Genomic DNA, 26,938 nt, shown 5'->3' on the forward strand with positions numbered 1-26,938 from the left:
ACTTTTTGGAAGCCTTTCCCTGTTCACGTTTTTTTTTTCTTTGTATCAATTGAGCTGCTCTGTCATTGAATAATACTATAAATGGTTGAGTATTCCGCAGAAACATATTCTCTTCATGTAAATCTTAGACAGCAAACAGTCAAATTTCATTAATAATAGAAATCACTACAAGACTTTCTCTATTTCATACCTCTGAAGATGTGAGAGGTATGAAATATACAAGTTAAATCTCAAATATATTTTATTATTCAATTTTATTATGAGGCGGTGAGCTGGCAGAATTGTTAGCACGCCGTGCGAAATGCATAGCGTCATTACGTCCTGAGTTCAAATCCTGCCGAGTTCGACTCTGCCTTTCATCCCTTTGGGGGTCAAATAAATAGTACCAGTTACACATTCGGGTCGATGTAATCGATTATACCCCCTCCTCCCCCAAATTTCAGGTTTTGTGCCTATAGTGGAAAGGATTATTTTAATTTATTCTGCTTTGTTTCTTTTTTTTTTTTTTTCAATTTTTTCTAACGAGTCTACATTTTCGCGTGGGAACAGAGCAAACCACAATTTGAAAGGAGACTCGTTGTTTTTTCATTTCTTTTTTTATAAAAACAACTGACAAAATCAAACAGAGGGAAATTAAACAATATATTGAGGTCGAGTGCTCATAAGGAAACCTAAGAACAAAGTTTTTTTTCTGATAAGGAATCCTCTATTGTTGGCCCAACCTTCAGCCAGTTTTAACTAGAAACTAAATAACACGTGATAGTAAACTTGTTAGGTGAATAAGTACCGAGTTCAAACTCCGGTGGTCAAAAGGATTTACTTCAACATACTTCAAACAAACTATCTTTCAGTTACTTTCCGTTTCCCAATCTCCCAGACCTTTAAAATGACAGTTTAGAAGTGATAACACGTCATATACATACATGGGTACACACACACACACACACACACACACACACACACACACATATATATATATATATATATATATATATATATATATATATATATATATATAGAACGTGCACACACCCTTACTTGTACGGAATAAGTCAAGCAGGTTTGAGTATAAGAGTGTCTGTATATTTGTACATACACACATACAAACACAAACATACGCATACACACACACACATACACACATATATGTCTCTGTTTAGTTTCTCTTATTCCATTCCGTTGAAGAGCGTAGGCTCGAAACGTAAAAGACTTTCTCACTTGCCCGAGCGTCAAACTAATACACCTGCTTGTTGTTCATACACCTGTCTTCTTTTTTTTTTTTTGTATTTCTGTAAATTTCAACTGTATACATATATATATATATATATATATATACATATATATATATATATACATATATATAATGAAAAAATGTATGGCAAATAAACAAACGACATAACATATACTGAGTGTCCAACCGGACAGGAGACAAACACAGAAGGTCCTTATTTCTTCGTCAGTTATCAACCAATTGGTAATGCTCAGTTTCGCACCAATAATAAGACTGAGTGTTTCTCATATTAGCGGTGCCCTCAAAAAAATTGTTGCGGAGAATTAAGGGCCGAGAGCGAACAAACCGAACCAAACAATACAGAGAGTGATTTGAGACGGTGGACAAGCAGGAACAGACGAGCATATATATATATATATATATATATATATATATATACACACACACGTAAGTATGGGATTATAATGCTCTACAGTTAGACAAATGACATTATTATATCACATATACTGGCTTCAAGTTTTGGCACTACACCTGCAATTTCGGGGAATGGGACTAGTCGTTAATATCGACCCCAGTGTTTAACTGGTATTTATTTTATCAATGTCAAGAGGATAAAGGGCAAAGTCGACTTTGGTGGAATTTGAAACCAGAACGTAAAGATCGACGAAATGCCGCTAAGTCCGGTGCAGTAACGATTTTACCAGCATTATATCACATATATAAGATAATAATCACTTCACTAGACAGGGCCGTCTTGACAGTACGTGCTGACAGACGAAATACCGCTAAGCATTTTGCCTGTCGTGCCAACGATTCTGCCGGATCGCTGCCTTATAAATTCTCACATCATATATTCTTTTCTACTCTAGGCAGAAGGCCCGAAATTTTTAGGGAGGGGGCCAGTGGATTAGGTCGACCCCAGTACGCAACTGGTACTTAATTTATCGACCACGAAAGGATGAAAGGCAAAGTCGACCTCGATGAAATTTGAACTCAGAACGTAAAAACAAGCGAAATACCGCTAAGCATTTCGCCCAGCTTGCTAATATTTCTGCCAACTAACCGCCTTTCTTACATCATATATTAAGAGCTACACTGTATATAAACTATTGTTCTGACATCACTGAATACGCCTTCTCAAAATGTTTTCATGAACCTCGATTTACTAGGACTTTAGTTCAACGTGATGCATATTTAGGTTATCTGCCATGAAATCATTGTCACTGCATCGTCGTTGTTTCTCTTGTTGTCATTGTTATTGTTGTTGTTGCTTTTTGTTGTTCTTACTGTTGTTGTTGCTATTATTTCACTCATTATTGTTGTTGTTATTTTCGTCGTCGTCAATGTTGTTTTCTAGTCGATTACTGATTAACAAGTTCAAAGAACACGGATGTGACAAACTGATTATCAGTAATGTCTGTAGAATGTGGACCAAGTGCCGAGGACTAAGGTTAGCAAAAAGAGTCATTTATCTGGTTTCGATTTCTAATTTAGAATGTCGCTTGTTCACTTAAGTCGCAGATTCCTTTTCAGGAAAAGACATGGACACCATATCGAGCCTCAACGATTTGATGGTTTTTCTGTTGATTGATCATGCCTTTTTCATCTTTGCTTTGTAAAGGCTGATGGTTTGTGAGTGAATCTGGTATACGGAAACTGTGTGGAAGCCCATCGTATATATGTGTGTGCGTGGGATGTGTTTCTGAGTGTTGACAACCAGTGTTGGTTTGTTTACGTCCTCGTAATTTAGCGATTCGGCAAAACAGACCAATAGAATAAGTACAAGATAAAAAAATTATTAACGCTGGCGTAGATTTGTTCGACTAAACTCCTCCTCAAGGCGCGATAGGGCCGCAATCCAAATATTGGACAAATAAAAAAAAGATAAAAATTATATATATATAATCGCGGTTTCGATTCCCAGACCGGGCGTTGTCAGTGTTTATTGAGCCAAAACACCTAAAGCTCCACGAGGCTCCGGCAGGGGTTGGTGGCGATCCCTCCCGTACTCTTTCAACACAACTTTCTCTCACTCTATCTTCCTGTTTCTGTTGTACCTGTATTTCAAAGGGCCAGCCTTGTCACACTGTGTCACGCTGAATCTCCCCCGAGAACTACGTTAAGGGTACATAGATCTGTGGAGTGCTCAGCTACTTGCACGTTAATTTCACGAGCAGACTGTTCCGTTGATCGGATCAACTGGAACCCTCGTCGTCGTAACCGACGGAGTGCCAAAAGGAAAAAAAAAACGTATATATATATTATACACGCCGGGCGAAATGCTTAGCAGTATTTCTTCCGTCTTCATGTTTTCAGTTCAAATTCTCCTGATGTCAACTTTGCCTTCAAGGTCGATAAAATAAGAACCAATTGAACACCGGAGTCGATCTAATCCACTTATCCTGCCCCTGAAATTGCTGGCGTGTTGCCAAAATTTGAAATAAATATCATTTAACCCTTTGAATGCAGCGAGCTGACAGAATCATTAGCACTCCAGGCGAAATGCTTAGCGATATTTCGTCCGTCTTTATGTCCTGAGTTCAAATTTTTCTGAAGTCAACTTTGCCTTTAATCCTTTCGGATTATCCCCTCCCCTGAAATTACTGGCCTTGAGACAAAATTTGAAACCAATAATATTCATCCTTTGACTATCCTTTAGATAACCAAGGGGAAGACATTTCTTCTAACCTCCCTGTAGAAGATCGTATCAGATTCAAAGATAACTTGCTAACTACATCCTGAAAAAGATATTATTTTACAAAACACTTGCCTTTGCCGTCAAAAACTGTATGTGTTTTTGTCTCTTGCTTCGAATATCTTGTGCCATTATTTTGAATCCAGATCTGTTTTTGTTACATAAGAAGCGATTTAAGGAAGATTTGGTTGCTATTTTAAGGGACTGTCATGGTAGTGTGGTTAAGAAATTCGTTTTGTAACCACCTAGTTTCGAGTTCAGTCCCACTACACAACACATTGGACAAATGTCATTTACTATATCCCCGGGTTGAAAATGACTTCTGAGTGAATTTGCTTGACGGAAACTGCGTGGAATCCCATCGGATAGTTTTTGACCAGATAAAGGCTCACTTTTAATTTCTGGAGTAATGGAGATCTGGGATGCATCCAAATGTTCGACTGCAAAGATACCTATCACAAGTCTACTCAAATTAAACTAACGAAAGCTGCACAAGATCAAAAACAACAACAACAACAGCAACCACAACGATGACGACAGAAAAAGAGCGACAACAAAAGTAACAGTTGCGCATGAATAAATAAATAAATGAATACATAAGTAAAGCTGCACGCATTAACTAGATATTCATATAAGCAAGGTTAAACGTAGCCCTTCATCAATGACAACGCACGTACATACTAATGTCTGTAAGAGCCTGTAACTGGTCATTCGATTTGCAAGAAATAGCAGCAAGAGGAGAAATGTCAATGAAATCCGACCGAACCGTCACATACAATGAAGCAAGACACCGAATAATGTAATAATGTACACACGCACTGGTTGTCTTTCACTTCTTTTATTATTGTTAATCGTGAAACACGCCTGGAGTAGAGTGGGCATGTCATTGATAAGGTCGTGAATGGTGATGAAAATACTTTGTTAAATTAGCTGATTGATTAACTGATCAGACAATTAGTCAAACAATCGCTTAGTTAATTGGCTAAGTGGTTAACCAACTGACTAATAATAATGGTTTCAATTTTGGTTCAAGGCCAGCAATTTTGAGGAGAGGGGTTAAGCCGATAATACTGACTCCAGTGTTCAATGTGTACTTATTTCATCAACCACAGACGATAAGAACGAGAGTCAACCTCGGCGGAATTTGAACTCAGAACCATAAAGAGCTTGATTTTGTCTGACGAACAGACAATTCTACCAGATCACCACCTCCAATCGACTTATAAATATCCTTTCTGTTGTAGGTACAAACCCTGAAATTGTAGAAGGAGATAGTCGATGAGATCAACCCCAGTGATTGAATGATGCTTATTTCATCGATCCCCGAGTATGAAAGACAAACTCGGCCTCGGTGGAATTTGAACTCAGAACGCAAAGACGGACGATAATGCTGCTAAGCATTTTACCCGGCGTACTAACAATTCTGCCAGCTCACCGCCTTCAATCGACTAATAATAATAATAATAATAAAAGAAGTGAAATAGAACCAGTGAGTGTGTTTACTGTTGGCATAATGACCCTTCCGAGATACATCAAATTTGTTTCTGAATTGTTTCAAATCACGAGTTCATATAAAGAATCTTTCAGACCATATACAAAATCGGTAAATGTATTCTCCTGAATAACAGACAAGAGGGTCATAACTGGAACATATTCGATTATTGGTGTTCGTTTCGTGAAATATAACCTGGTCAGTAAACAACTACAACAAGAAAGACTCTACATCATCGCAGACAACAACAAGAAGAAAAGACACGAATCTAACAAATAAAAAAAACAACTTCTGGGTGTGCTCATCTTTGCTTTGAATTAATTGGGAAGGAAATTAAAAATGATGTACTGACTATGGTATGATAGGTTAAAGTTCCTTTAATGACTTTTAACATATCCATGTGAATTATTTGAGGATTTAAAAAAAAAAAAAAAAAAAAAAACTAATGAAAATTTCAAATGCGAAGGTGAATGACTTTGGGTGGCTGCGACATTAAGATCTCAGAACAAACCTTGCTTGAGCTGTCAAAAATGTTGGATGTTTGTTAATGACCTCAGAATGACACGCTGAATAAATTGTATGGCTGTTTTAAGACAGAAATTCAGGTAGAAATTCAGAGATGTGACTACTTGGCTTGGAACGAAAAAGGGCCACTTCAATGCATATCCACGTGCAGGAAATTACAGAAATATTCAACTACGTGTATTGTATAAACATACGGATAGCTCTCTCTCTCTCTCTCTCTCTCTCTCTCTATCTCTCTCTCTCTCTCTCTCTATCTCTCTCTCTCTCTCTCTCTCTCTCTCTCTCTCTTTCTCACTCTCTCTCTCTCTCTCTCTGTGCGTGTTTGTGTGCGTGTTTGTGTGTATGTGTATGTATATATATATATATTTATATATAAGCACACATACACACAAACACATTTACACATACATATATACATACAAGCACATACATATATATACATATAAATATATGTGTGTGTGTGTGCGTGTGTATATGTGTGTATTTGTGTGCTTCTGTGTATATATATATATATATATATATATAAGCACACATACATACACACAAACACATTTACACATACATATATACATACAAGCACATACATATATGCATATAAATATGTGTGTGTGTGCGTGTGTATATGTATGTATTTGTGTGTTTCTGTGTATGTATATATATATATATAACACACATACATACACACACTCATTTGCACATACATATATACATACACGCACATACATATATACATATAAATAAATGTGTGTGTGCGCGCGCGCGCGCGTGTGTGTGCATGGCTACAGACATCTCAAAACAGAGAAACTGAGCGACCTATAGAGTTACAAATTAATGCATATTTTAACTGCAACATTTACTATACACGACTCAAGATACATACATTCATACATACATACATGCTCATACAAATATGTGTGTGTAAATACATATACATGTACATATACATATATGCGTGTGTGTGTGTGTGTGTACATACATATATGACACGCACATTCGCACATATGCATGTATTAATCTATGTGTGCGCATATACACTCACACACATGCACTTGCCCACTCACGCAAACACGCACACACATACAGAAACAAACTGACATATATATATACAATTTCTTCTTGCTATTCTATTACAATATTATAATATGTTCATTCTATTTGCTATGAGACATGGGTAGGCATGAAATCGTCTCTAAATTCAATGGCAGGGTCAATTAAATACACCAGGTTGGGCTGGGAAAGGACGTATGTAGTATAATTACATACATTTCTCAGAGACTGATCATATGTAACTTCAGTAATATGGCTGTATGTCAAGATACGATCATTGTAAATTAAGACGTTTGGTTCTGAGGACATTGGGAGTGTTTGTACGACGTCTCAAGGTCCACTAGAAATGGAAACCAGATTTCTTTCATATCAGACCCCCCCCCCCCCCACATCGTAAGTAAGAATAGGACATTCTAGATAATGCAGTCCTAAATACACGTTTGAAACACGATCTAGAAATACCAACCAAATTACCATCAAATCTCACCTTACCCTCTTAAATGGGAAAGATACAGAGTTCTGTATCCCAACCACATCGTTTCCAGTGGAGAAGTATCTTGTGGTATAGCATCGGGATGACCGAAGTCGTGTTAACTGAAGTTGATAGAAGCTTGTCGTAGTAATATATATATATATATATAAATATATATATATATATATATATATATATATATATATATATATATATATATATATATATATATATATATATATATATATATATATATATAAAGTTAAAATTTATAGAAAAACAAAAGACAAAGACAGGTGTGTGAACAACAAGCAAATGTATTAGTTTGACGCTCGGGAAAGTTAAAAGGTCTTTTACGTTTTGAGCCTAGGCTCTTCAGCAGAAAGGAATAAGAGAAAATAAACAGAGAGGGAATGAAAAAGACTTGTAGATTTCAACGGTCCAGCATGGCGAATATATATATATATATACATACATATATATATATATATATATATTTATATAGATAGATAGATAGATAGATAGATAGATAGATAGATAGATAGATAAATAGATAGATAGATAGATAGATAGATAGATAGATAGATAGATAGATAGATAGATAGATAGATAGATAGATAGATAGATAGAGAAAGAGAGAGAAAAAGAGAGAGAGATGTGTATGTGTGTGTGTGTGTGTGTGTGTGTTTGTATTTGTCCCCCAACACTGCTTCGCAACTGGTGTAGGTTTGTCTACGGACCCATAACTTAGCACTTCGGCAAAAGAGTCCAACAGAATAAGTACCAGACTGTAAAAAAACATAAGTACCGATGTCGATATGCTCCACTAAAACCCTTCAAGGCAGGGCCCCCACTCCCCAGCATACCCGCAGTTCCTTGACTAAAACAAGATAAATGATGAACAACGAAACTGCTTGCGGGTATATTACAAACAGTGCTCCGCAACTGGTATGCTGCGGCACACTGTTGTTCTACGAGACGATACTAGGTGTGCCGCAGTGTAACTAGAATATAATTTTTTCCTTATACTTTTAGTTAAGTTTTTAGTTCAGGCGTGCCGCCGAATTTTGAGAAGCATATAAGTGTACTGCGAGTGAAAAAAACAAAAAGGTAGCGGACCACTGTATTAGAACACGAATCCTTTGCACTTGTGGTCCTACATCGTATCAAGTACGCCACGTTTTTCTCTTTACATATGACACCGGGTCATGAACAAAGTGCACAAAAACCCAACAAATAAAATCTAGAGGAAAAGAAGAGACATTAACCACTTTTAAGGTGTGTGTATGCATATATATGCGTGTGTATGTGTATATATATATATATATATATATATATATATATATAGAGAGAGAGAGAGAGAGAGAGAGAGAGAGATACGTACATATATATATATGTACGTATATATATGTATATATGTAAGCTTATCTCTCTCTCTCTCTCTCTCTCTCTCTCTCTCTCTCTCTCTCTCTCTCTCTCTCTCTCTCTCTCTCTCTCTCTCTCTACACACACACACATATATATTTATATATATATATATATATATATATATATATATATATATATATATATATAATGTATGTATATACATATATACATGCATCTATCTATATATATATGTGTGTGTATATACATATACATACACGCATACATATATACATACATACATATATATATATACATATATACATACATATATATATATATATATATATATATATGTATACATATATACATACATATGTGTGTGTGTGTGTGTGTATGTGTGTGTACATTATATATATAATTGTAACTTCAAGTACCATGTTTTAGTGAGTAAATTACACGAATGAGTATCAAATAGTGAATAGAGATAAGACGTAAGAGGGCCAATGTTGTAGAAACCACTTCGATTTTGTTTGTTCACACTCGATTATTATTATTGTTGTTGCTCTGGTTATTTTTGTTGTTGCTCTGGTTATTTGTGTTATTGTTGTTGTTGTTGTTGTTGTTGTTGTTGTTGTTATTACTGCCATCGTCATCGACATTGTAATCATAGTTTCCTTTTTTTTTTTCTTTTCGTTGTCTCTTATGATACTGATAATAATGATGATAGCGGTGGTGGTGGTGGTGAGAGATGGTGGCGTGGTGGTGGCGGCGGCGGCGGCGGGGGATGTTCATGACGATAATGATGACAATGATAATGATGATAACGATGATAGTGATGATGATGACGACGATGATGATGATGATGATGACAATGATGGTGATGATGATTTGTTAATATTTTCGTTAGTAACGTGCTTGAGATTGTGATTGAGTTTCTACTCGTTTGCTGTTTGTTTTAATTACATTTTATGATAATTTTCCTGTTTTCGAAAAAATTTTTAATTTTTGATATATCTTTCTTATCCAGCTGTGTCACAGAAACATGACATGATTTTCCAACAATGACGTGGCAATTTGGCGCGCTGGCAGAATCGGTAAAGAATAAGACATGTTTTATGACATTTCTTCCGAATTGCTACGTGCTCAGTTTCAATTCTACCGAGGTCAACTTTGCCTTTCAACTCTTTATGAAGTCGATAAAATAAAATACCAGCCTTGTGCTAGAGTCGATGTTGTTGACTAAACCCCTACCCCCAAAACTGCTAGCCTTCTGCCACAATTAGAAACCATTTAATGGCAGCACCGTGGCAGAATTATTAGTCACGTCGGTCAAAAAGTTTAGTGGCATTTCTTCCGGCTATTTACATTCTGAATTATTATTATTATTATTATTATTATTATTATTATTATTATTATGAGTGAGAGAGCAGTGCATGTCATCAAAGTGACACTGGGGTAAAATATACGAAGCCCAGTATACCCATCATGACTACCCGTCTGATAAGGGTTCACTAGGCACATGCATCACAACCATATGTGCGTGACATGGAGATCTCATATCAAGATAAACAGCGCATGACCTCGCAGGTGGGGCCCAGTTAGAATTTTCTTCAGGTCGAGTAACCCATCCCGCTCAAAAGTTCCCTGAATAAGGTTCGTTTACGGATGTTGAGCAAAACACCCATGTTTCCATAGGTGAATTATTCAAACCCCAAAGAATTCCTCTCAAGACATCATCGGTGAATTTGTTTATCCCCCATTTTTTTCATAATATATTATGACAATACCTTCCCTATTGTACTTAACTCCAAATTAAATGAAATTCCGGCGATAAATCAAATGATTTTCTCTCTCGAGTATGAGAATTCATTTGATTTCTCACCAGAATTTCGTATAACGAAAAAATTGCAATGTTCGGAATCAAATGTCTCAATTTGTTAAATACCTAAATAATTATTTTATGACTCTAGGCATGGGCGTGCTGGAAGCACTTTAGTTTGCAATCATATGATTTCGTGTTCAATCCCAATACATGGTACCATAGGCAACTTACTTCTCCTTTAGCTCTGGGCCGACCAAGTAGCTTGTGAGTCAATTTTCGGAGTCGATCAGGTAAGAACTAGAGTCGATATAATCAACTAACCCCTCCGCCGAAATCTAACAAAAAAATTTGTGCCAAATGTTATATAGTAATCAACGCATGATTTTAAGGAATTAAGGTCATATATATATACATCTGAGAATCAAATAGAAGCAAGCGATTTCTTGTACAAGACAGCATCGTAGGCATGGTTGTGTGGAAAGAAGTTTGCTTCCCAGCCACATGGTTTTGGGTTCAGTCCCACTGCGTGGCACTTTGGGCAAATGTCTTCTACTGTAGATCTGGGCCGACCAAAGCCTTGCGAGTAGAGTTGGTAGAGGCAAACTGAAAGAAGCTCGGCGATATATACATGTGTGCGTGTGTGTGTGTATGTGTGTGTGTATGTGTATGTGTGTGTGTGTGTGTATGTGTGTGTGTGTGTGTGTGTGTGTCATTGTGTTTGTGACACAACATCGCTTGACAACGGGTGTTGGTGTGTTCATATTCGTTCGAGTAAAATTCTTCAAGGCGGTACCCCAGCATGACCACAGTCTAATGACAGAATGAAAGTAAAGCATAAAATAACTAAAAAAAAAAAAACACAGAAGTTCATAGAAAGAAACTACCTGAGTGGAAATAATTCTTACTAGAGCAGACAACAGCAACACGATGACGATTAACAGAAAGACGAATTACTCGGTTACTAACCTTAAGAGGAGTTAGAAGTAAAAAAAAAGTTCGATAGGACAATGGCCAGCGAAGTATTTACAAAATACCGATAAAAAAAGGCAATGTCCTGTTGAGTTGAGAGGGATTGAAGTCTAGTCGAAATAGGGCCGATAGTGTAAGAATTCGCTTTTGATCTTGATCAAAGAATGACAATACAGTAGCAGATCGAAATGTGATAAAAGTATTCCATAAAAGGACGATTAATATTTATATGTACGTATGTATGTACGCATGTATGTATGTATGTATGTATGTACGTACAGACTAGGAAGGGTTTAGGCCACTGATGATCTAAACTAATAGGTAAGCTGTAAGCCACTAGGATCCAAATTCACAACCGGGGCTGGAGCTGGGGATCCGTAGCCTACTTCCGAGTAAGCCATTATTATTTTTTTTTTTTGCTTACTTTTGATATGCTTGTCCTGCCTTGGTATCGATTTCCACTTCCTTTAATTTATGTATGTATGTCTGTACGTTACGTATGTATGTATTTGTTTATATTTGACTATGTGCAAATACATACAGGCATACAGGCATACATACATATATATATATATATATATATATATATATATATATATATATATATACATACATACATACATACATACACACACATATATATATATATGCATACATACATACATCCATACATATATATATATACATATATATATATACTAGATTTACTACCCAGCGCTGCCCGGTAAAGTATTCACGGAATTATTTGCCAGTTTGTAGAATGGGAATTCATGTATATATATATATATATATTTAACCTAACTTCTGGACTTATTTAATTGGAACTATCCAAACAATAGTGATCAATTTACTTAAGTAGAAGCATTTTTAAAACAATCTAAGTATGTCACGAGGTTTCCATACATGAGTTCCACTCACTTGTCAAGTTTCATCAAAATCAATAAAACGATGTAGAACGAGTTAGCTAACAACGCCACAAACACACACACACCGATTTTCCACATATGTAGTAGATATATATATATATATATATATATATATATATATATATATATATATATATATAAACACCATGATTTGATATTTATTCTTAATGCATTCCTTGAGATGCAACGCAAATGTGTTAGTTGCTGTTGTGTACGTCCCAGGAGGAATTCTAAGACACTGGTATTTCAACACGTTGTGTCTTCTCAGCCAGAAGTACCAGGACCTATGAGCCTCAACAAGACCCTGGCTTTGTTTATTATTTCAGCAAATAAACTGGTTTCTGATCTGTGCTTATATCTACCAATCGACAGGAAAAAACGACAGCGTTATTTGCAATATGTACAACGAGATCTGAAATGATGATTTGCGTATTTATTTTCAACGTGTTCCGACAGATTCAAACACAAACACCCGTTTGAATCTGCCGGAATGTATTAAAAATAAATATGCAAATCATTGTTTCAGATCTCACTGTACACAGTGCAAATAACGAATACACACACACATACACACACAACCACACACAACACGCACGCACACACACTCACGCACAACACACGCACACACACACGCGCGCACAACACACGCACACACAACACAACACAAACACAACTATATATATATATATATATTTAGGTCTTAATAGACACAAAATGTGACCTATTTCTAGCACATTAATTGTCCACGTTAGTGGTCAACGTTATTTTTTTAAAATGTACCTTAATCCCCTGAGATTGCAGATACTATTTCTGAATCTCTTTGATTCTTTAGATGAGCTGGCCTCCTGATAATTAATCGATATTAATTAATATATGATTAATTACCAGATTTTATATATATATATATATATATATATACACGCCCTTCGTCCGTTGCTGTCGACAATGACCAAAGGCATCATATGATAGACGATAGGGTATAGTGTGTTCGGCAGTGACCGATCAGCTCAATGCGTGCTCGAAAGGCTCCGCTGCAGGTCGGAACTGCTGGTCTGCCGAGACTGAAGGGAAGGAGTTAGCGCTGAACTTGTAGCGGTTCACGTTTTTTTTTGTGCCTGTGCGGCCCTATCCTGTTTGGAGGACGTGGTACCTCTGCTGGTACAGCTTCGCCAGACAGGGTAGTATTGCGCCTTTTTCCCCCAGGTGTTGGTGTTGATTTGAAAGCTTTTCAATGAGGATTTGAGTATATCCTTGGAGCACTTTTTCTTTTTATCTTGCTTGTACTTGCCTTCCACCTGTTCACTGTACACCAGTCTTTTGCGTAGGCATGCGTTGGGCATTCAAACATGGTGGCCTGACTACCTGACTATCTGACTTAGGCTCTCCTCAACAGTGTGTAGACGCTTGACATATCAGCTCGAGAGAGAGCCTCTGTGTCTGGGACCTTGTCCTGCCAGGTGATTCTCAGTAGTTGTCCCATTCAGTTCATGTAGAAGGGATATAGGTTTTTGATGTGGCATTCATAAACCGTCCATGTCTCTCAGGTGTACACTACTGTAGTCAGTACAACTGCTCGTTACACCTTTAACTTCGTGGCCAGCCTAATACCTCTCCTCTCTTACATTGATCCACGTAGCCACTCGCATGCTCAGCTTTCCTGGGTAATACGCGTGTCGGCCTCATCGTCAATGTTTATAGATCTGGATCTATTACTTAAAAATAGATAGGTAAAGTTACCTTCTCGAGTTATTCCAACTCATAAGGGGTAGTTTTTCGTTTTTATGTCGTATATATTCCCCAACTGAATGGGACGTCGGTCTGTCGCAGGATTACTCATTTTTTTTCCGGCTGAGTGGACTGGAGCAACGTGAAATGAAGTGTTTTCCGCAAGAACGCAACGCGCCGCCTGGTCCAGGAATCGAAACCACGATCTAACGTTCATGTGTCTATCACCTTAACCACTAAGCCGCGTGCCTCCACGATCTGTTACTAGTAACAAGCTCTATTAATATTCATTCTTCTCGAAGGCGACGAGCTGGCAAAAACGTTAGTACGTGGGCCGAAATGCTTAGCGGTATTTCGTCTGTCTTTACGTTCTGAGTTCAAATTCCGCCGATGTCGACTTTGCCTTTCATCATTTCGAGGTCGATAAATTAAGTACCAGTTGCGTACTGGGGTCAATGTAGAATTTTAAAAAATATTGCAAAATTATGGTTAACATCCAGTCTACCATATTACAGACCGGATGTTGATCATAAACAGTTTCCTTTATTCGATCTTCCTTGAAATTACATTCTTTTTTCAGGCGTATGGTGAAGGAGTGCCGGATAGAATAAAATTAGCATTTTCCACACCTGCTTCTCTTTGCTTTCAATCAAGATTCCCAAAGTCATTTGTACTGTGTTATAACTGAAAGGACTGCACAGGAATAGTTTACACGCTGTAAGCCGGGTGTGTAAATTCGATCACACAGACTCTCCACTTCCGGTCGACGTCTTCAGTACAATGGAGTTTGATTGAACAAACTCATCCACGAGTATCCGCCCCAAGCCATTAAGAAATTAGTCCAACAAATAGCATGCTCTCATAATACCGTTATCCGTCATCGCCACTCGATAGGTAGGGTCAAAATGATCCGATCAGCCATACGACATGCTTCAATAAGACACCGTACCACTCGACCCCACATCCCTTATTTGACTAGAAGAGTTCGGTTGGGAAGTTCTACCGTATCCACAGTATTCTCTTGATATAGGGCCTTCACATTATTAACTTTTTCGGACGCTTTCCAGCACTACGTGAGGCATTTTGTTTAACAACACGTAAAAGCTAAAGACACAACTCGATGAATTCTTCGAGTCATAATCCAGAGATTTCTACCGTTGGCAAGAAGTAGTGAACAAGGAAGGAGAATACATTGTTGATTAATTTGTTAAAAATAAGAATTAAAATAAATGGAAAATAAAAAAAAAAATAATAATTTATCAATGTATATATATATATATATATATATATATATATATATATATATATATATATATATATATATATATATATATATATATATATATTATAATGTTTTTAACTTTTAAATTTTCATATTCAAAAGAGACAGAGACTTCAAACTCGATATATCGATTTATTCACCACTCTATGTTAACATTTCCGTGCCAAACTTATCCAGTGACTGGTCCATTAGATTTTGACATTTGGATTTTGACATTTTGACATTTGGCACATTTGGCACTTCTGAAGAAGTGCCAAATGTCAAAATCCAATGGACCAGTCACTGGATAAGTTTGGCACAGAAATGTTAACATAGAGTGGTGAATAAATCGATATATCGAGTTTGAAGTCTCTGTCTCTTTTGAATATGAAAATTTAAAAGTTAAAAACCTTATAATATAAATATAAACTGTGAGAACGACCCTTAAGGAATCTAGTTAATGATCCCCTAAGGTAAGTTCTTATGCTATATTGGTAACGGTTGCTACATCCTCTGGAAAATTATTATATATATATATATATATATATATATATATATATATATATATATATATATATATATATATATATATATATATATATATACTATGTATATATATTATGTATATATATATATACATACATATATTATGTATAAATTTATTTCATTCATATTCATTCATATTCAAACATTCATATATACATACATACATATAATATATATGAATGTTTGAATGTATGTATGAATGAAAGTAATGTATGTACGTACAAAAATGTATGTGAAAATGTATCCGTCGAACATCTGGTAACGTGCGATGTACAATTGATCTTCATAAGAAGGTTAGAAATATGAAAAGAGAGAAATCCTATCAGATAATGATAAATATAACAAACAAGCAAACAAGTCTCAGATATAGAAGAGTTGTGAGAAGTCATTGAAGACCATTAAAGCGAAATACACCAATACAATATTCACATGACTGATAATTATAATTCGTGTATGCAATTATAATCAATTACAATGATTATATATATATATATATATATGTATATATATATAGTGTAGTATATTGCCACTACACTTTATCGTGCAGTTACTGTTAATACTTCATTTAGAGAATTAACATTGCTTATATATATATATATATATATACATGCGACAGAGTTCTTTCAGTTTCCGTCTACCAAATCCACCCACAAGGCTTTGGTCGGCCCGAGGCTATAGTAGAAGACACTAGCCCAAGGTGCCACGCAGTTGGCCTGAACTCGGAACCATGTGATTGGGAAACAAGCTTCTTACCACACAGCCACACACAAACACACACACACACACACACACACACACACACACACACATATATATATATATATATATATATATATATATATATATATATATATATATATATATATATATATATATATATATATATATATATATATACATATATATATATATGGTTTGCATGTGGCCTAATTGTTAAGGTGTTGCACCCATGACCCTAAAGACCGGGCAGTGTGTTTTGTTCCAAGGCAAAGTACTTCATCTTATTTTCGTATGTGTCTGATGATACGTTCCTTTGTCCGATCAAGTTTCTCTTACACATGAGAAACTCAGAGTAGCGAGACAATCAATAATCGACTTCGAATAAATAATATAATTGTTGACATATAATTGTTGGCCTGTATTTGTGTCAGTTTGTGTGTCTGTGTGTGTATCTGTATATCTGTGTGTGTGTGTTTGTGTGTGTGTGTGTATGTATGTGTGTGTGCGTGTGTTCGTCATCATCATCATTATCATAAACGTCTTCATCACCATCACCTTCACCATCGTCATTATCATCATCACCATCACCTTCACCATCGTCATTATCATCATCACCATCACCTTCACCATCGTCATTATCATCATCACCAACATCAGCATCATCGTCCTCGTTAAAGACAACCATAGGACCAATAGGACATCCTACAAAGAACACTCTGGACAATGTTAATGCGTACGCGTGCGTGTGTTTGTGTGCGGGTACATTTTATGTGACTATATATATGTATGTGTACGTTGTTTGTTTGTGTGTGTGTGTGTGTGTGTCTGTGTGTCTTGACTAATCGTTGTTCAAACTATATAAATCATATTCAAGATATGTTACCTCTAGTTTCAATGGACATAAGCATTTACCGAGTTAAACACCAAGAAGTCTGCGATTAATCATCTTAGCAATCCAATAAATTGAAACGCCGGTAGTAATCATGTAACCCTGTTCAACATCATCTCTAAAGGAAACATCCATCATCTCGTCATTTCAAATATTCACTTTACAATAAATATTTTTAATTGTTAACCTATCATATATATATTCTAACTGAAATAACATAGATACCATATCGTTATATTTCGTATTAGATAAATCCTTTTAAAAACAAAAGAGCACTGATACAAAATTTAAATAGATAGCCAAAGCTTTATCGATACCTTATTTTAAAGATTTAACCTCTCTTGTTATCCCTATCTTTTGGAGAAGTTGTATTTGTATGTATCTATCTTTGTTTGTTTGTTAAATCTGTAGAGATTGCATCCTTTAGATTAGATTGAGACGGTCAGCTTCAATAAGTCCACACAACTATAACAGTTTTATCAATAAATCATTAAATTTCTTGTATAACGTCCAACAAGAATCTTGTTTCGGCGGTTTTATCACCAACCAACCTAAATTCTTCTATCGATTATGGATTATATAATCTCGGCGATATCTAACACAACGAGCCTTTTAATAACCTATATATTATATCTAACAAGAATATCATTATCATTATCATCATTGTTATTATTATCATTATTATTATTGTTGTTGTTGTTGTTGTTGTTGCTGTTGTTGTTACAATAATTATCATTATCGCCTTAATTGTAAAACTCATTAATTTTGTGTTTAGCGCCTGAGGGGAATTAAAAGAACCACGAAAGCCACACCACGTTGCGCTTGCATTTATCGTAGCTTAAGTCTAAATGAAGACCTCACAAACGCGCGCTTCAAACGGTAGGTAACAATGACAGGTTGTATGATACAGAATTTTTCTAAAGTAACATACACACACACACACACACACACACACACACGCATCATACATGAACAACAATACACACAGAGACACTAACATAGTTTTATATCTATTTAACAGCGAACTGGAGGGCTTCAACGTTGAAAGATAAACGGTTAAAAGTTCACTATCGTTGCACCGACGCAAGACAATACATGTGATAATGGATGATTTTGCAGTGAGTATATTACTGACTAGGTCACATAGATGATCAATACTTATTTTTAGCATAGACACAGGTGTATAGATTTTGGAGGCGATGAGAAGGTGCTGATGAGGAATTGCAGACGATCGTATGGAGTCCGATATTTTACAGGTTCCTCGAGATTTGAAGAAAGAACGTTAAAAACCTTAATTATGTACTGCAACATGATGAATTGATTACATCAACCCAATTATTTCTTATATTTAAATAAAACACCAGTATTTAACTGGTAAGTTCATTTTATCAACGATTCTGCCAGCTCCCTACCTACGATAATTCTTTTTAGTATAGATACAAGGTCTGAAATTTGGGGCGAAGAGGCTAGTCGATTATCTCGACCCCAGTATTTGACTAGTATTTATATTATCGATACCAAAATGGTGAAAGGCAAAGTCGACATCAGCAGAATTTGAACATAGAAAGTAAAGAGCCGAATGTAACGCCTCTTAGCGCTTTTTTCCGACTCGCTAGCGATTCTGATAGCTCGCTGACTATAATAAAACTGGTACTTCGTCGCTTACGACAACGAGGATTCCAGTTGATGCGATCTACGGAACAGCCTGCTCATGCAATTAACGTGCAAAGGGCTGAGCACGCCACAGACACACGTACCCTTAAGGGGATTCAGCGTGACACAGAATGGGACCAAGCTGGCCCTTTGAAATACAGGTACTACTCATTTTTGTCAGCTAAGTGAACCGGAACAACGCATACCCTCGGGGAGATTCAGTGTGACAGCTGAAGGACTGGAGCAACGCGAGACACCTTGTTTCGTGTTGCTCCAGTCCCTCAGCTTGAACTCATGGTCGTACGATCGTCAGCCAAATACTCTAGCTACGGAGCCACGTGCCTTCACTCACTGACCATAATAACATTTTCAAGAACCATCAACATTCTCAAGAAAAGCAGCAATAACAATAGCAATAATCCTTTGTACTAAACAAGGGTGGGGAAAACCCCACCCGCGGGCGCAATTGCTCCCGCAGGCTAGTATACATGTATGTGCAAAATACAATCAATTTTTCAATTATAAAATGTATACAGTACTTGTATGCCTCTTTGCGACACAAGTCGCGTTTCCACTACAACTTAAAACAGTTAGACTCGAACAGAAAATCGTCCGGTAATTGCCAGCAATAATCCTTTCTATTAAGCAAGGGTGGGGAAACCCCCACCCGCGGGCGCAATTGCTCCCGCTGGCTAGTATACTTGTATGTGCAAAATATAGTCAATTTTTCAATTATAAAATGTATACAGTACTTGTATGCCTCTTTGCAACATAAGTCGCGTTTCCACTACAACTTAAAACGGTTAGACTTGAACAGAAAATCGTCCGGTAATTGCCATTTGAATGGAAATTTATTTTCCACTTTTAAACACATATTGCTAGGTTTGTACCACCCTCTTGAGACCCAACTACACTCTAGCTGAAAAATATAGTAATATAAACGTCCTAAATATTTCGTCTCTTTTTATGTTCTGAGTTCAAATTCCGCTGAGGTCGACGTAGCTTTTCATCCTTTCGGAGGTCGATAAATTTAGTACCAGTTGTGTACTGGGGTCGTTCTAATCGACTGGCCCCGCCTCCTACCAAATTTCGGGCCTAGTACCTAGAGCAGAAAAGAATATAAACGTCCTAAATTCAGTGGCAGCGTTAATGATGTTACGCGTTAATTTAATGTGTTAAACTTACCTTTATTAATGTATATCGAATTATATATAGATGTATATATCTATGTACAAGATTTACACGGATATAAGTGTTAGATCTTGTGATCCGCCCGCGTACCTTTTTGCGGGGGGAAAATTTTTGCCCGCCGCACTAAAAAGTTTTCCCACCCCCTGCACTAAAGGCACAAGGCCTGAAATTTTAGGGAAGGGGACTAGTAAATTACATTGACCCCAGTGTTTCACTGGTACTTAACTTATCGACCCCTAGAAGGATGAAAGGCAAAGTTGACTTCGGCGAAATATGAATTCAGAACGTAAAGACAACAACAACAACAATAATAATAACGGACTGACAAGAAAAATTTCTCCAAGAAATTGCTAATCAATTTAGAAATAACAGCCAAATTTCCCTCAAATCATAACAACTCTAGCTCCAAAAGACTGTCGAAACCTGACGTGATAAGACCTAACCAGCTGTATTGTTTTTTGGGAATAGTAAACAGGTCAAAGGTTATGTTAACTGTCGTTGTTGTTTTTGTTGTTGATATGGTTGCTGTTGACATTTGGTGATGTGGTGGCCGTAGTTGTAGAGGTGGTGGTGAAGGTGGTGTCGGTGGTGGTGGTAGTGGTAATGTTGAAGGTGGTGGTCGTCGTCGTCATGGAGTGTCTCGTACGTGGTGATGTTGGTGGTGTTGTTATTGGAGTTTGTAGTAACAGTGGTAGTGATGAAAGTAGTTGTGAGAGTAGTGGTGGCTGTAGTGGTGGTGGTGGTGGTGGTGGTGGTGGTGGTGATAGTAGCAGTAGTGACGGTAGTAGTGGCAGTAGTATTAGTAGTAGTAGTAGTAGTAGTAGTAGTAGTAGTAGTAGTAGTAGTAACAATGGAGGTATTGGTAGTGGTGGTGGTGGTGGTGAGGGCGTAGATCGTGGTGGTGGTGGTGGTGGTGGCGTTGGCAGCGGTGTAGATGATGGAACAATGGTGGCGGCGGCGGCGGTCGTTGTGGTTGTGGTGGTAATCGTCGTCGTCGTCGTCGTCGTCGTCGTCGTCGTCGTCGTCGTCGTAGGCTTGCTTGCGATACCGGTAAGAAGAATGATAATGGTAATGATGATGATGATGATGATGATGATGATGATGATGATGATGATGATGATGATGATGATGATGATGATGAGCAGGAGTGTGGGTGAGGGGGTGGGGTGGGATTAGTATGATGATGATTCACATTTCAAGTGTGTTTGAGTGACATATAAGGGTAAAGTATGATGACTGATAAACGCCCGGCAGTATGGTTGGTCAATGAATAGTTCCCTTTGTAATTGCGGCCAAGGTTTCGGATAACATCGACGCAAATAGCAGCAGCAGCAGCAGCAGCAGTAGTAGTGATGGTGGTAGTGGTGGTGGTTGTAGTAGTGGTGGTTGTAGTAGTAGTGGTTGTAGTAGTGGTGGTGGTGGTGGTGGTGGTGGTGGTGGTTGTAGTAGTGGTGGTGGTGGTGGTTGTAGTAGTGGTGGTGGTGGTGGTTGTAGTCGTGGTAGTGGTGGTGGTGGTGGTGATGATGGTAGTAGTGGTGGTGGTTGTAGTAGTGGTGGTGGTGGGGGTGATGGTGGTAGTGGTGGTGGTTGTAATAGTGGTGGTGGTCGTGGTGGTGGTGGGGGTGGGGGTGATGGTGGTGGTTGTAGTGGTTGTAGTAGTGGTGGTGGTGATGGTGAAGCCAACCTTAAAATCGAACTGATCGAGACCCGTTCCAACCATGACTGTCTCGTCTTTTTAACGATTACCTAGATTACTTTCTTGTGTTTTATCTTTTACTTGTTTCAGTCATTTGACTGCGGCCATCCTGGGGCACCGACTTGAAGCGTTCTTCATCGAACAAAATTTTGGGCCCAGTGCCTAGAGAAAAGATTATTATTATGAGCTAAGGGGGCGAAGTGGCAGAAATGTTACCGCACCGGGCAAAATAGCTAGCGGCATTTCGCCCATCGCTACGTTCTGAGTTCAAGTTCTGTCGAGGTTGACTTTGCTTTTATCCTTTCGAGATCGATAAAATAAGTACCGGCTGAGTACTGGAGTCGATGTATTCGACTCCTCCCCTCCCCAATGTTGATGGCCTTGTGCCAAAATTTGAAATCATCATTATTATTATGAGCTAAAGGCGGCTAACTGGCAGAAACGTTAGCACGCCGGGCGAAAACTTAGCGGTATTTCGTCTGCCGCTACGTTCTGAGTTTAAATTCCGCCGAGGTCGACTTTGCCTTTCATCCTTTCGGGGTCGATGAATTAAGTACCAGTTACGCACTGGGGTCGACATAATCAACTAGTCCCCTCCTCAAAAATCTGAGACTTTGTGCTTCCAGTAGAAAGTATTATTATCATTATCATTATTATTATTATTATTATTATTATTATTATTATTATTATTATTATTATTATGAGCTGATTACGGCGAACTAGAAGAACCGTTAACACACCGGGCAAAATGATTAGCGACATTTAGTTCACTTTCACAGTCTGAGCTCCAATTCCACGAAGGTCGACTTTGCCTTTCATCTATTCTGGGTCGATAAAATATACCAGTTGAGTACTGCGGTCAATGTATTCGACTCAGCCCCTCCCTCGAAATTTCTGGCCTTGTGCCAACATTTGAAATCGTTATTATTCTTATGAGCTCAAGGCGGTGAGCTGGCAGAAATGTTAGCACGCCGGGCGAAATGCTTAGCGGTATTTCGTCTGTCGTTATGTTCTGAGTTCAAATTCTGCCGAGGTCGACTTTGCTTTTCATCCTTTCGGGGTCGGTAAATTAAGTACCAGTTGCGCACCGGGGGTCGATCTAATCGATTGCCCCCCCCCACCTGCCCCAAAATTTCGAGCCTTGTACCTAGAGTAGAAAAGAATGCTCTAAAGGATTAATTAAACTATTAATCTTTCCCTATGTCTAAGGGATGAAAGCAAATGATAAAACTGAATACAATGATGCTGAAGTGTGTAAGTTTGTTCAGGTAAATATTGGACTTTGTAACGGTATTTAAGGTTAGATAAGTAGGCTGTGTGGCATTGCAACGTACCTATATATGCATATACATACCTACACACATGCATACGTACTTACTTACGTACACCTATATACACACGTGCGTGCGCATATATATATATATATATATATATATATATATATATATATATATATATATATACATACATATATACATATATACATATACATGTGTGTGTGTAAATATATAAGTATATATATATATATATATATATATATATATATATATATATATATATATATATGTTTGTGTGTGTGTGTGTATATAAAGGTATATATGTATATATACATATGGAAACATACATATATATTTGTATATACACATATATACACACTCAAATATATACCCACAGATGTGTATACATATATATATATACATATATATATATATATACATATATATATATATATATATATATATATATATATATATATATATATATATATATGTATGCATGTATGTATACAAACACACACACACACCTATACGCGCAAAAACACGCATGTATATATAAAGGGTTTGTGAGTTAATGGGTGGGGTGGAGAGAGTGGCAAGACAAACAGACAGATTGAAGTTAGTCGCTAAATTTCACACGATTAAAGTACTGAACGATTAGACGGAAGAAGGTAAATAAGCAAGTAAAATGGTGTGTGTGTGTGTGTGTGTGTGTGTGTACATGTATGTGATAATATATGTTCGTTTCAAGAAATGGGTGTGTGTCTTCTATGTGTTTATATGGTGTGGATGGATATATATATGTATGTATGTATGTATGTGTGTGTGTGTATATATATATATATAACAAAGAAAAGTTTGAAACAACCGAATGACGAATTGATAAACGATAAGACAATGGGCGAAAGAAACACAGAAAGAGAGAGAGAGAGAGAGAAAGGGGGGGTATGAGAGAGTAACATAAGTTAATTTCAAGGAGATAATTACATAAACAACCAAGTGAATTTAGCGATAAGGGTTCGGTTGTTTTTCAGGTAATATCCTCTCAAGTATTGCTCTCCTGCTTCAGTTTTGCTTTGTATCACAAATGTTGTCTCTTACCTTTTTTCCTCTTTGAAACACTCTAAGTCTTCCAAATATTACCTTATCTTTCTCCTCCCCACCTCCTCTCTCACTCTTTCTTTCTCTCTCTTTCCTTCTCTATCTCTTCCTCTTTCTCAAATATGTGTGTGAGAGTAACTTCTCAGGCCTCTGTTTTCGTCCTACATCAACCTCTCTTTCATCTCTCTCTCTCTCTCTCGCTCTCTCTCTCTCTCTCTCTCTCTCTCTCTCTCTCTCTCTCTCTCTATCTATCTATCTCTCTCTCATCGTAGACCAGGATGTTTGACGGCCAATTTCTTTCTCTCCTATCAGTTGTTTACTCAAACCCTCTCCATGCTCTCTCATCTGACGTCGGGACCCACTTAGAAAATAGATCGAGACAACGTTTAGCAAAAATATAGGATGAGACAAGGACTCCCAAAAACAGAACTGACTATTTAAACAAATAGATCAATAACTACACATAACACACGCCCGTGCACACACACACACACACACACACACACACATACACACACACACACACACATACACTCACACGCACGCACTCACACGCACATACGCACGCACGGACACACACACACGTACACACACACACGCAAGCCCGCACACACATACACACACACACAAACACGCACGCACACATACACGCATATAGGCACGAATACACACACGCGCCCGCTTGCATGCATACACGCACACGTACACACACGCATGCTCACACACACACACACACACACACACACACGCACATACACGCACACAGACACACACGCACACATATACACACACACACACACGCACGCATACACACACGCGCACACACACACATATGCATGCACGTACACACACACACACACACACACACACAAACTCATACATATAAATAAGCGAATGCGTGTGAGAGAGGGACTAATTATATGCATAGAAGCACGTGGTTTTGGTTTCAGTCCCACTATGGGGCACCTTGGTCTAGTGTCCGTCCCGGGCTGATCAAAACGTTATGAGTGAATTTGTGAATTTTATAGTTTTGGGTTTTGGTAGACGGGAACTGTAAGGAAGCCTGTCGTATATAAATAAGTGATTATCCAATCAAAATTTGAATTGAAGATGGTCTAACTTAACAGACAACTCTACCTCATACAATGCAGAGTAAATAAACGAAAATCTTAAAACGGTTAAATCGAAGAATATTAAAGTGAAGACCCTGAAGAAACTGCACTGGTGTTATAGTAGGGCTGCAATTGCAGCGGTTACAAATCGGTGCAGTTGAAACATGTGTAGGTCTATGCAAAGCTGTATATAGTGTATGTATATAGAAGAAGAATTGAAGGTAATGCTATGCTACTTCGCAATAATACTAATACTAATAATAATAATTATTATTATTATCATTATTATGAATATGATTTTTGAGGGTGGCGAGCTGGCAGAATTGTTAGCACGCTGGGCGAAATGCTGAGCGGTATTTCATCTGCCGCTACGTTCTGAGTTCAAATTCCGCCGAGGTCGACTTTGCCTTTTATTCTTTCGGGGTCGATGAAATAAGTACCAGTTACGCACTGCCGTCGATGCTATCGACTAGCCCCCTTCACCTAAAATTTTTTGGGATGAAGGTGGTATATTCTGCGCAACGGTTTTATGAGTGATTCGAAATACAACGTAAGGTGTACCATTGCTGGTAAAATACAATTTTTGCCTCGCTCTTTGAAAAGTAAGCAAAAGGGTCTCACTAAAGGTTTTAAATCTCCGTGGAAAGAAAACTGGTTTCAATCTGTCTGGATTCATCCCCAAAGTACTCATCTTTTGCCCACGTTTATGGTACAAGTATAACGCCGACTTTCTGGAAAGGGATGGCTTGGGTTCTTTTATTCCGTACCATGACATGTTGGGACATGCTAGCAGATGGTTCTTAAACTATTTAGCATATAGTCATAGCCAGTTAGAAAGCTCACAATAGACCCTCTTCGGTATGTGACATTGACAAGCCAAAACAATGACGAAACATCGGTGTCTGTCGCTCCGAAAAAGAGAGGTTTGGTGTGAGTTGTCTCACTTGGCTATGATTAGCTTTCCAGTGTTTTTACACCAAGGGCATTGAAAATATATTCTCCTACGACTAAAAAAACGCAGCCACCTGACAAACTAACAACACTCACACTTTGTGTATGTGTGTTCGACTTTGTTTATATACCTCGACCTGCTTCTAATTCATATTTGAATTTTTTTCCGTGGCATGACATGTTGGGACATGCTAGCAGTTAGTTCTTCAACCATTTAGCATATAGTCATAGCCAGGTAGACAGCTCACAGCAGACCCTCTTCAGTAAGT

General features: G+C 37.6%; 1 protein-coding gene across 1 annotated transcript in view; it reads right to left on the bottom strand.

Moving 5' to 3' along the window:
• Window positions 1-26,938, bottom strand: part of LOC106871862 (uncharacterized) — a 100,586-nt gene that overhangs the window by 25,143 nt on the left and 48,505 nt on the right. The window lies entirely within an intron of this gene.

The sequence above is a fragment of the Octopus bimaculoides genome, chromosome 4 (assembly GCF_046866305.1).
Source record: "Octopus bimaculoides isolate indiv1 chromosome 4, ASM4686630v1, whole genome shotgun sequence".
Classification (NCBI taxonomy): domain Eukaryota; kingdom Metazoa; phylum Mollusca; class Cephalopoda; order Octopoda; family Octopodidae; genus Octopus; species Octopus bimaculoides.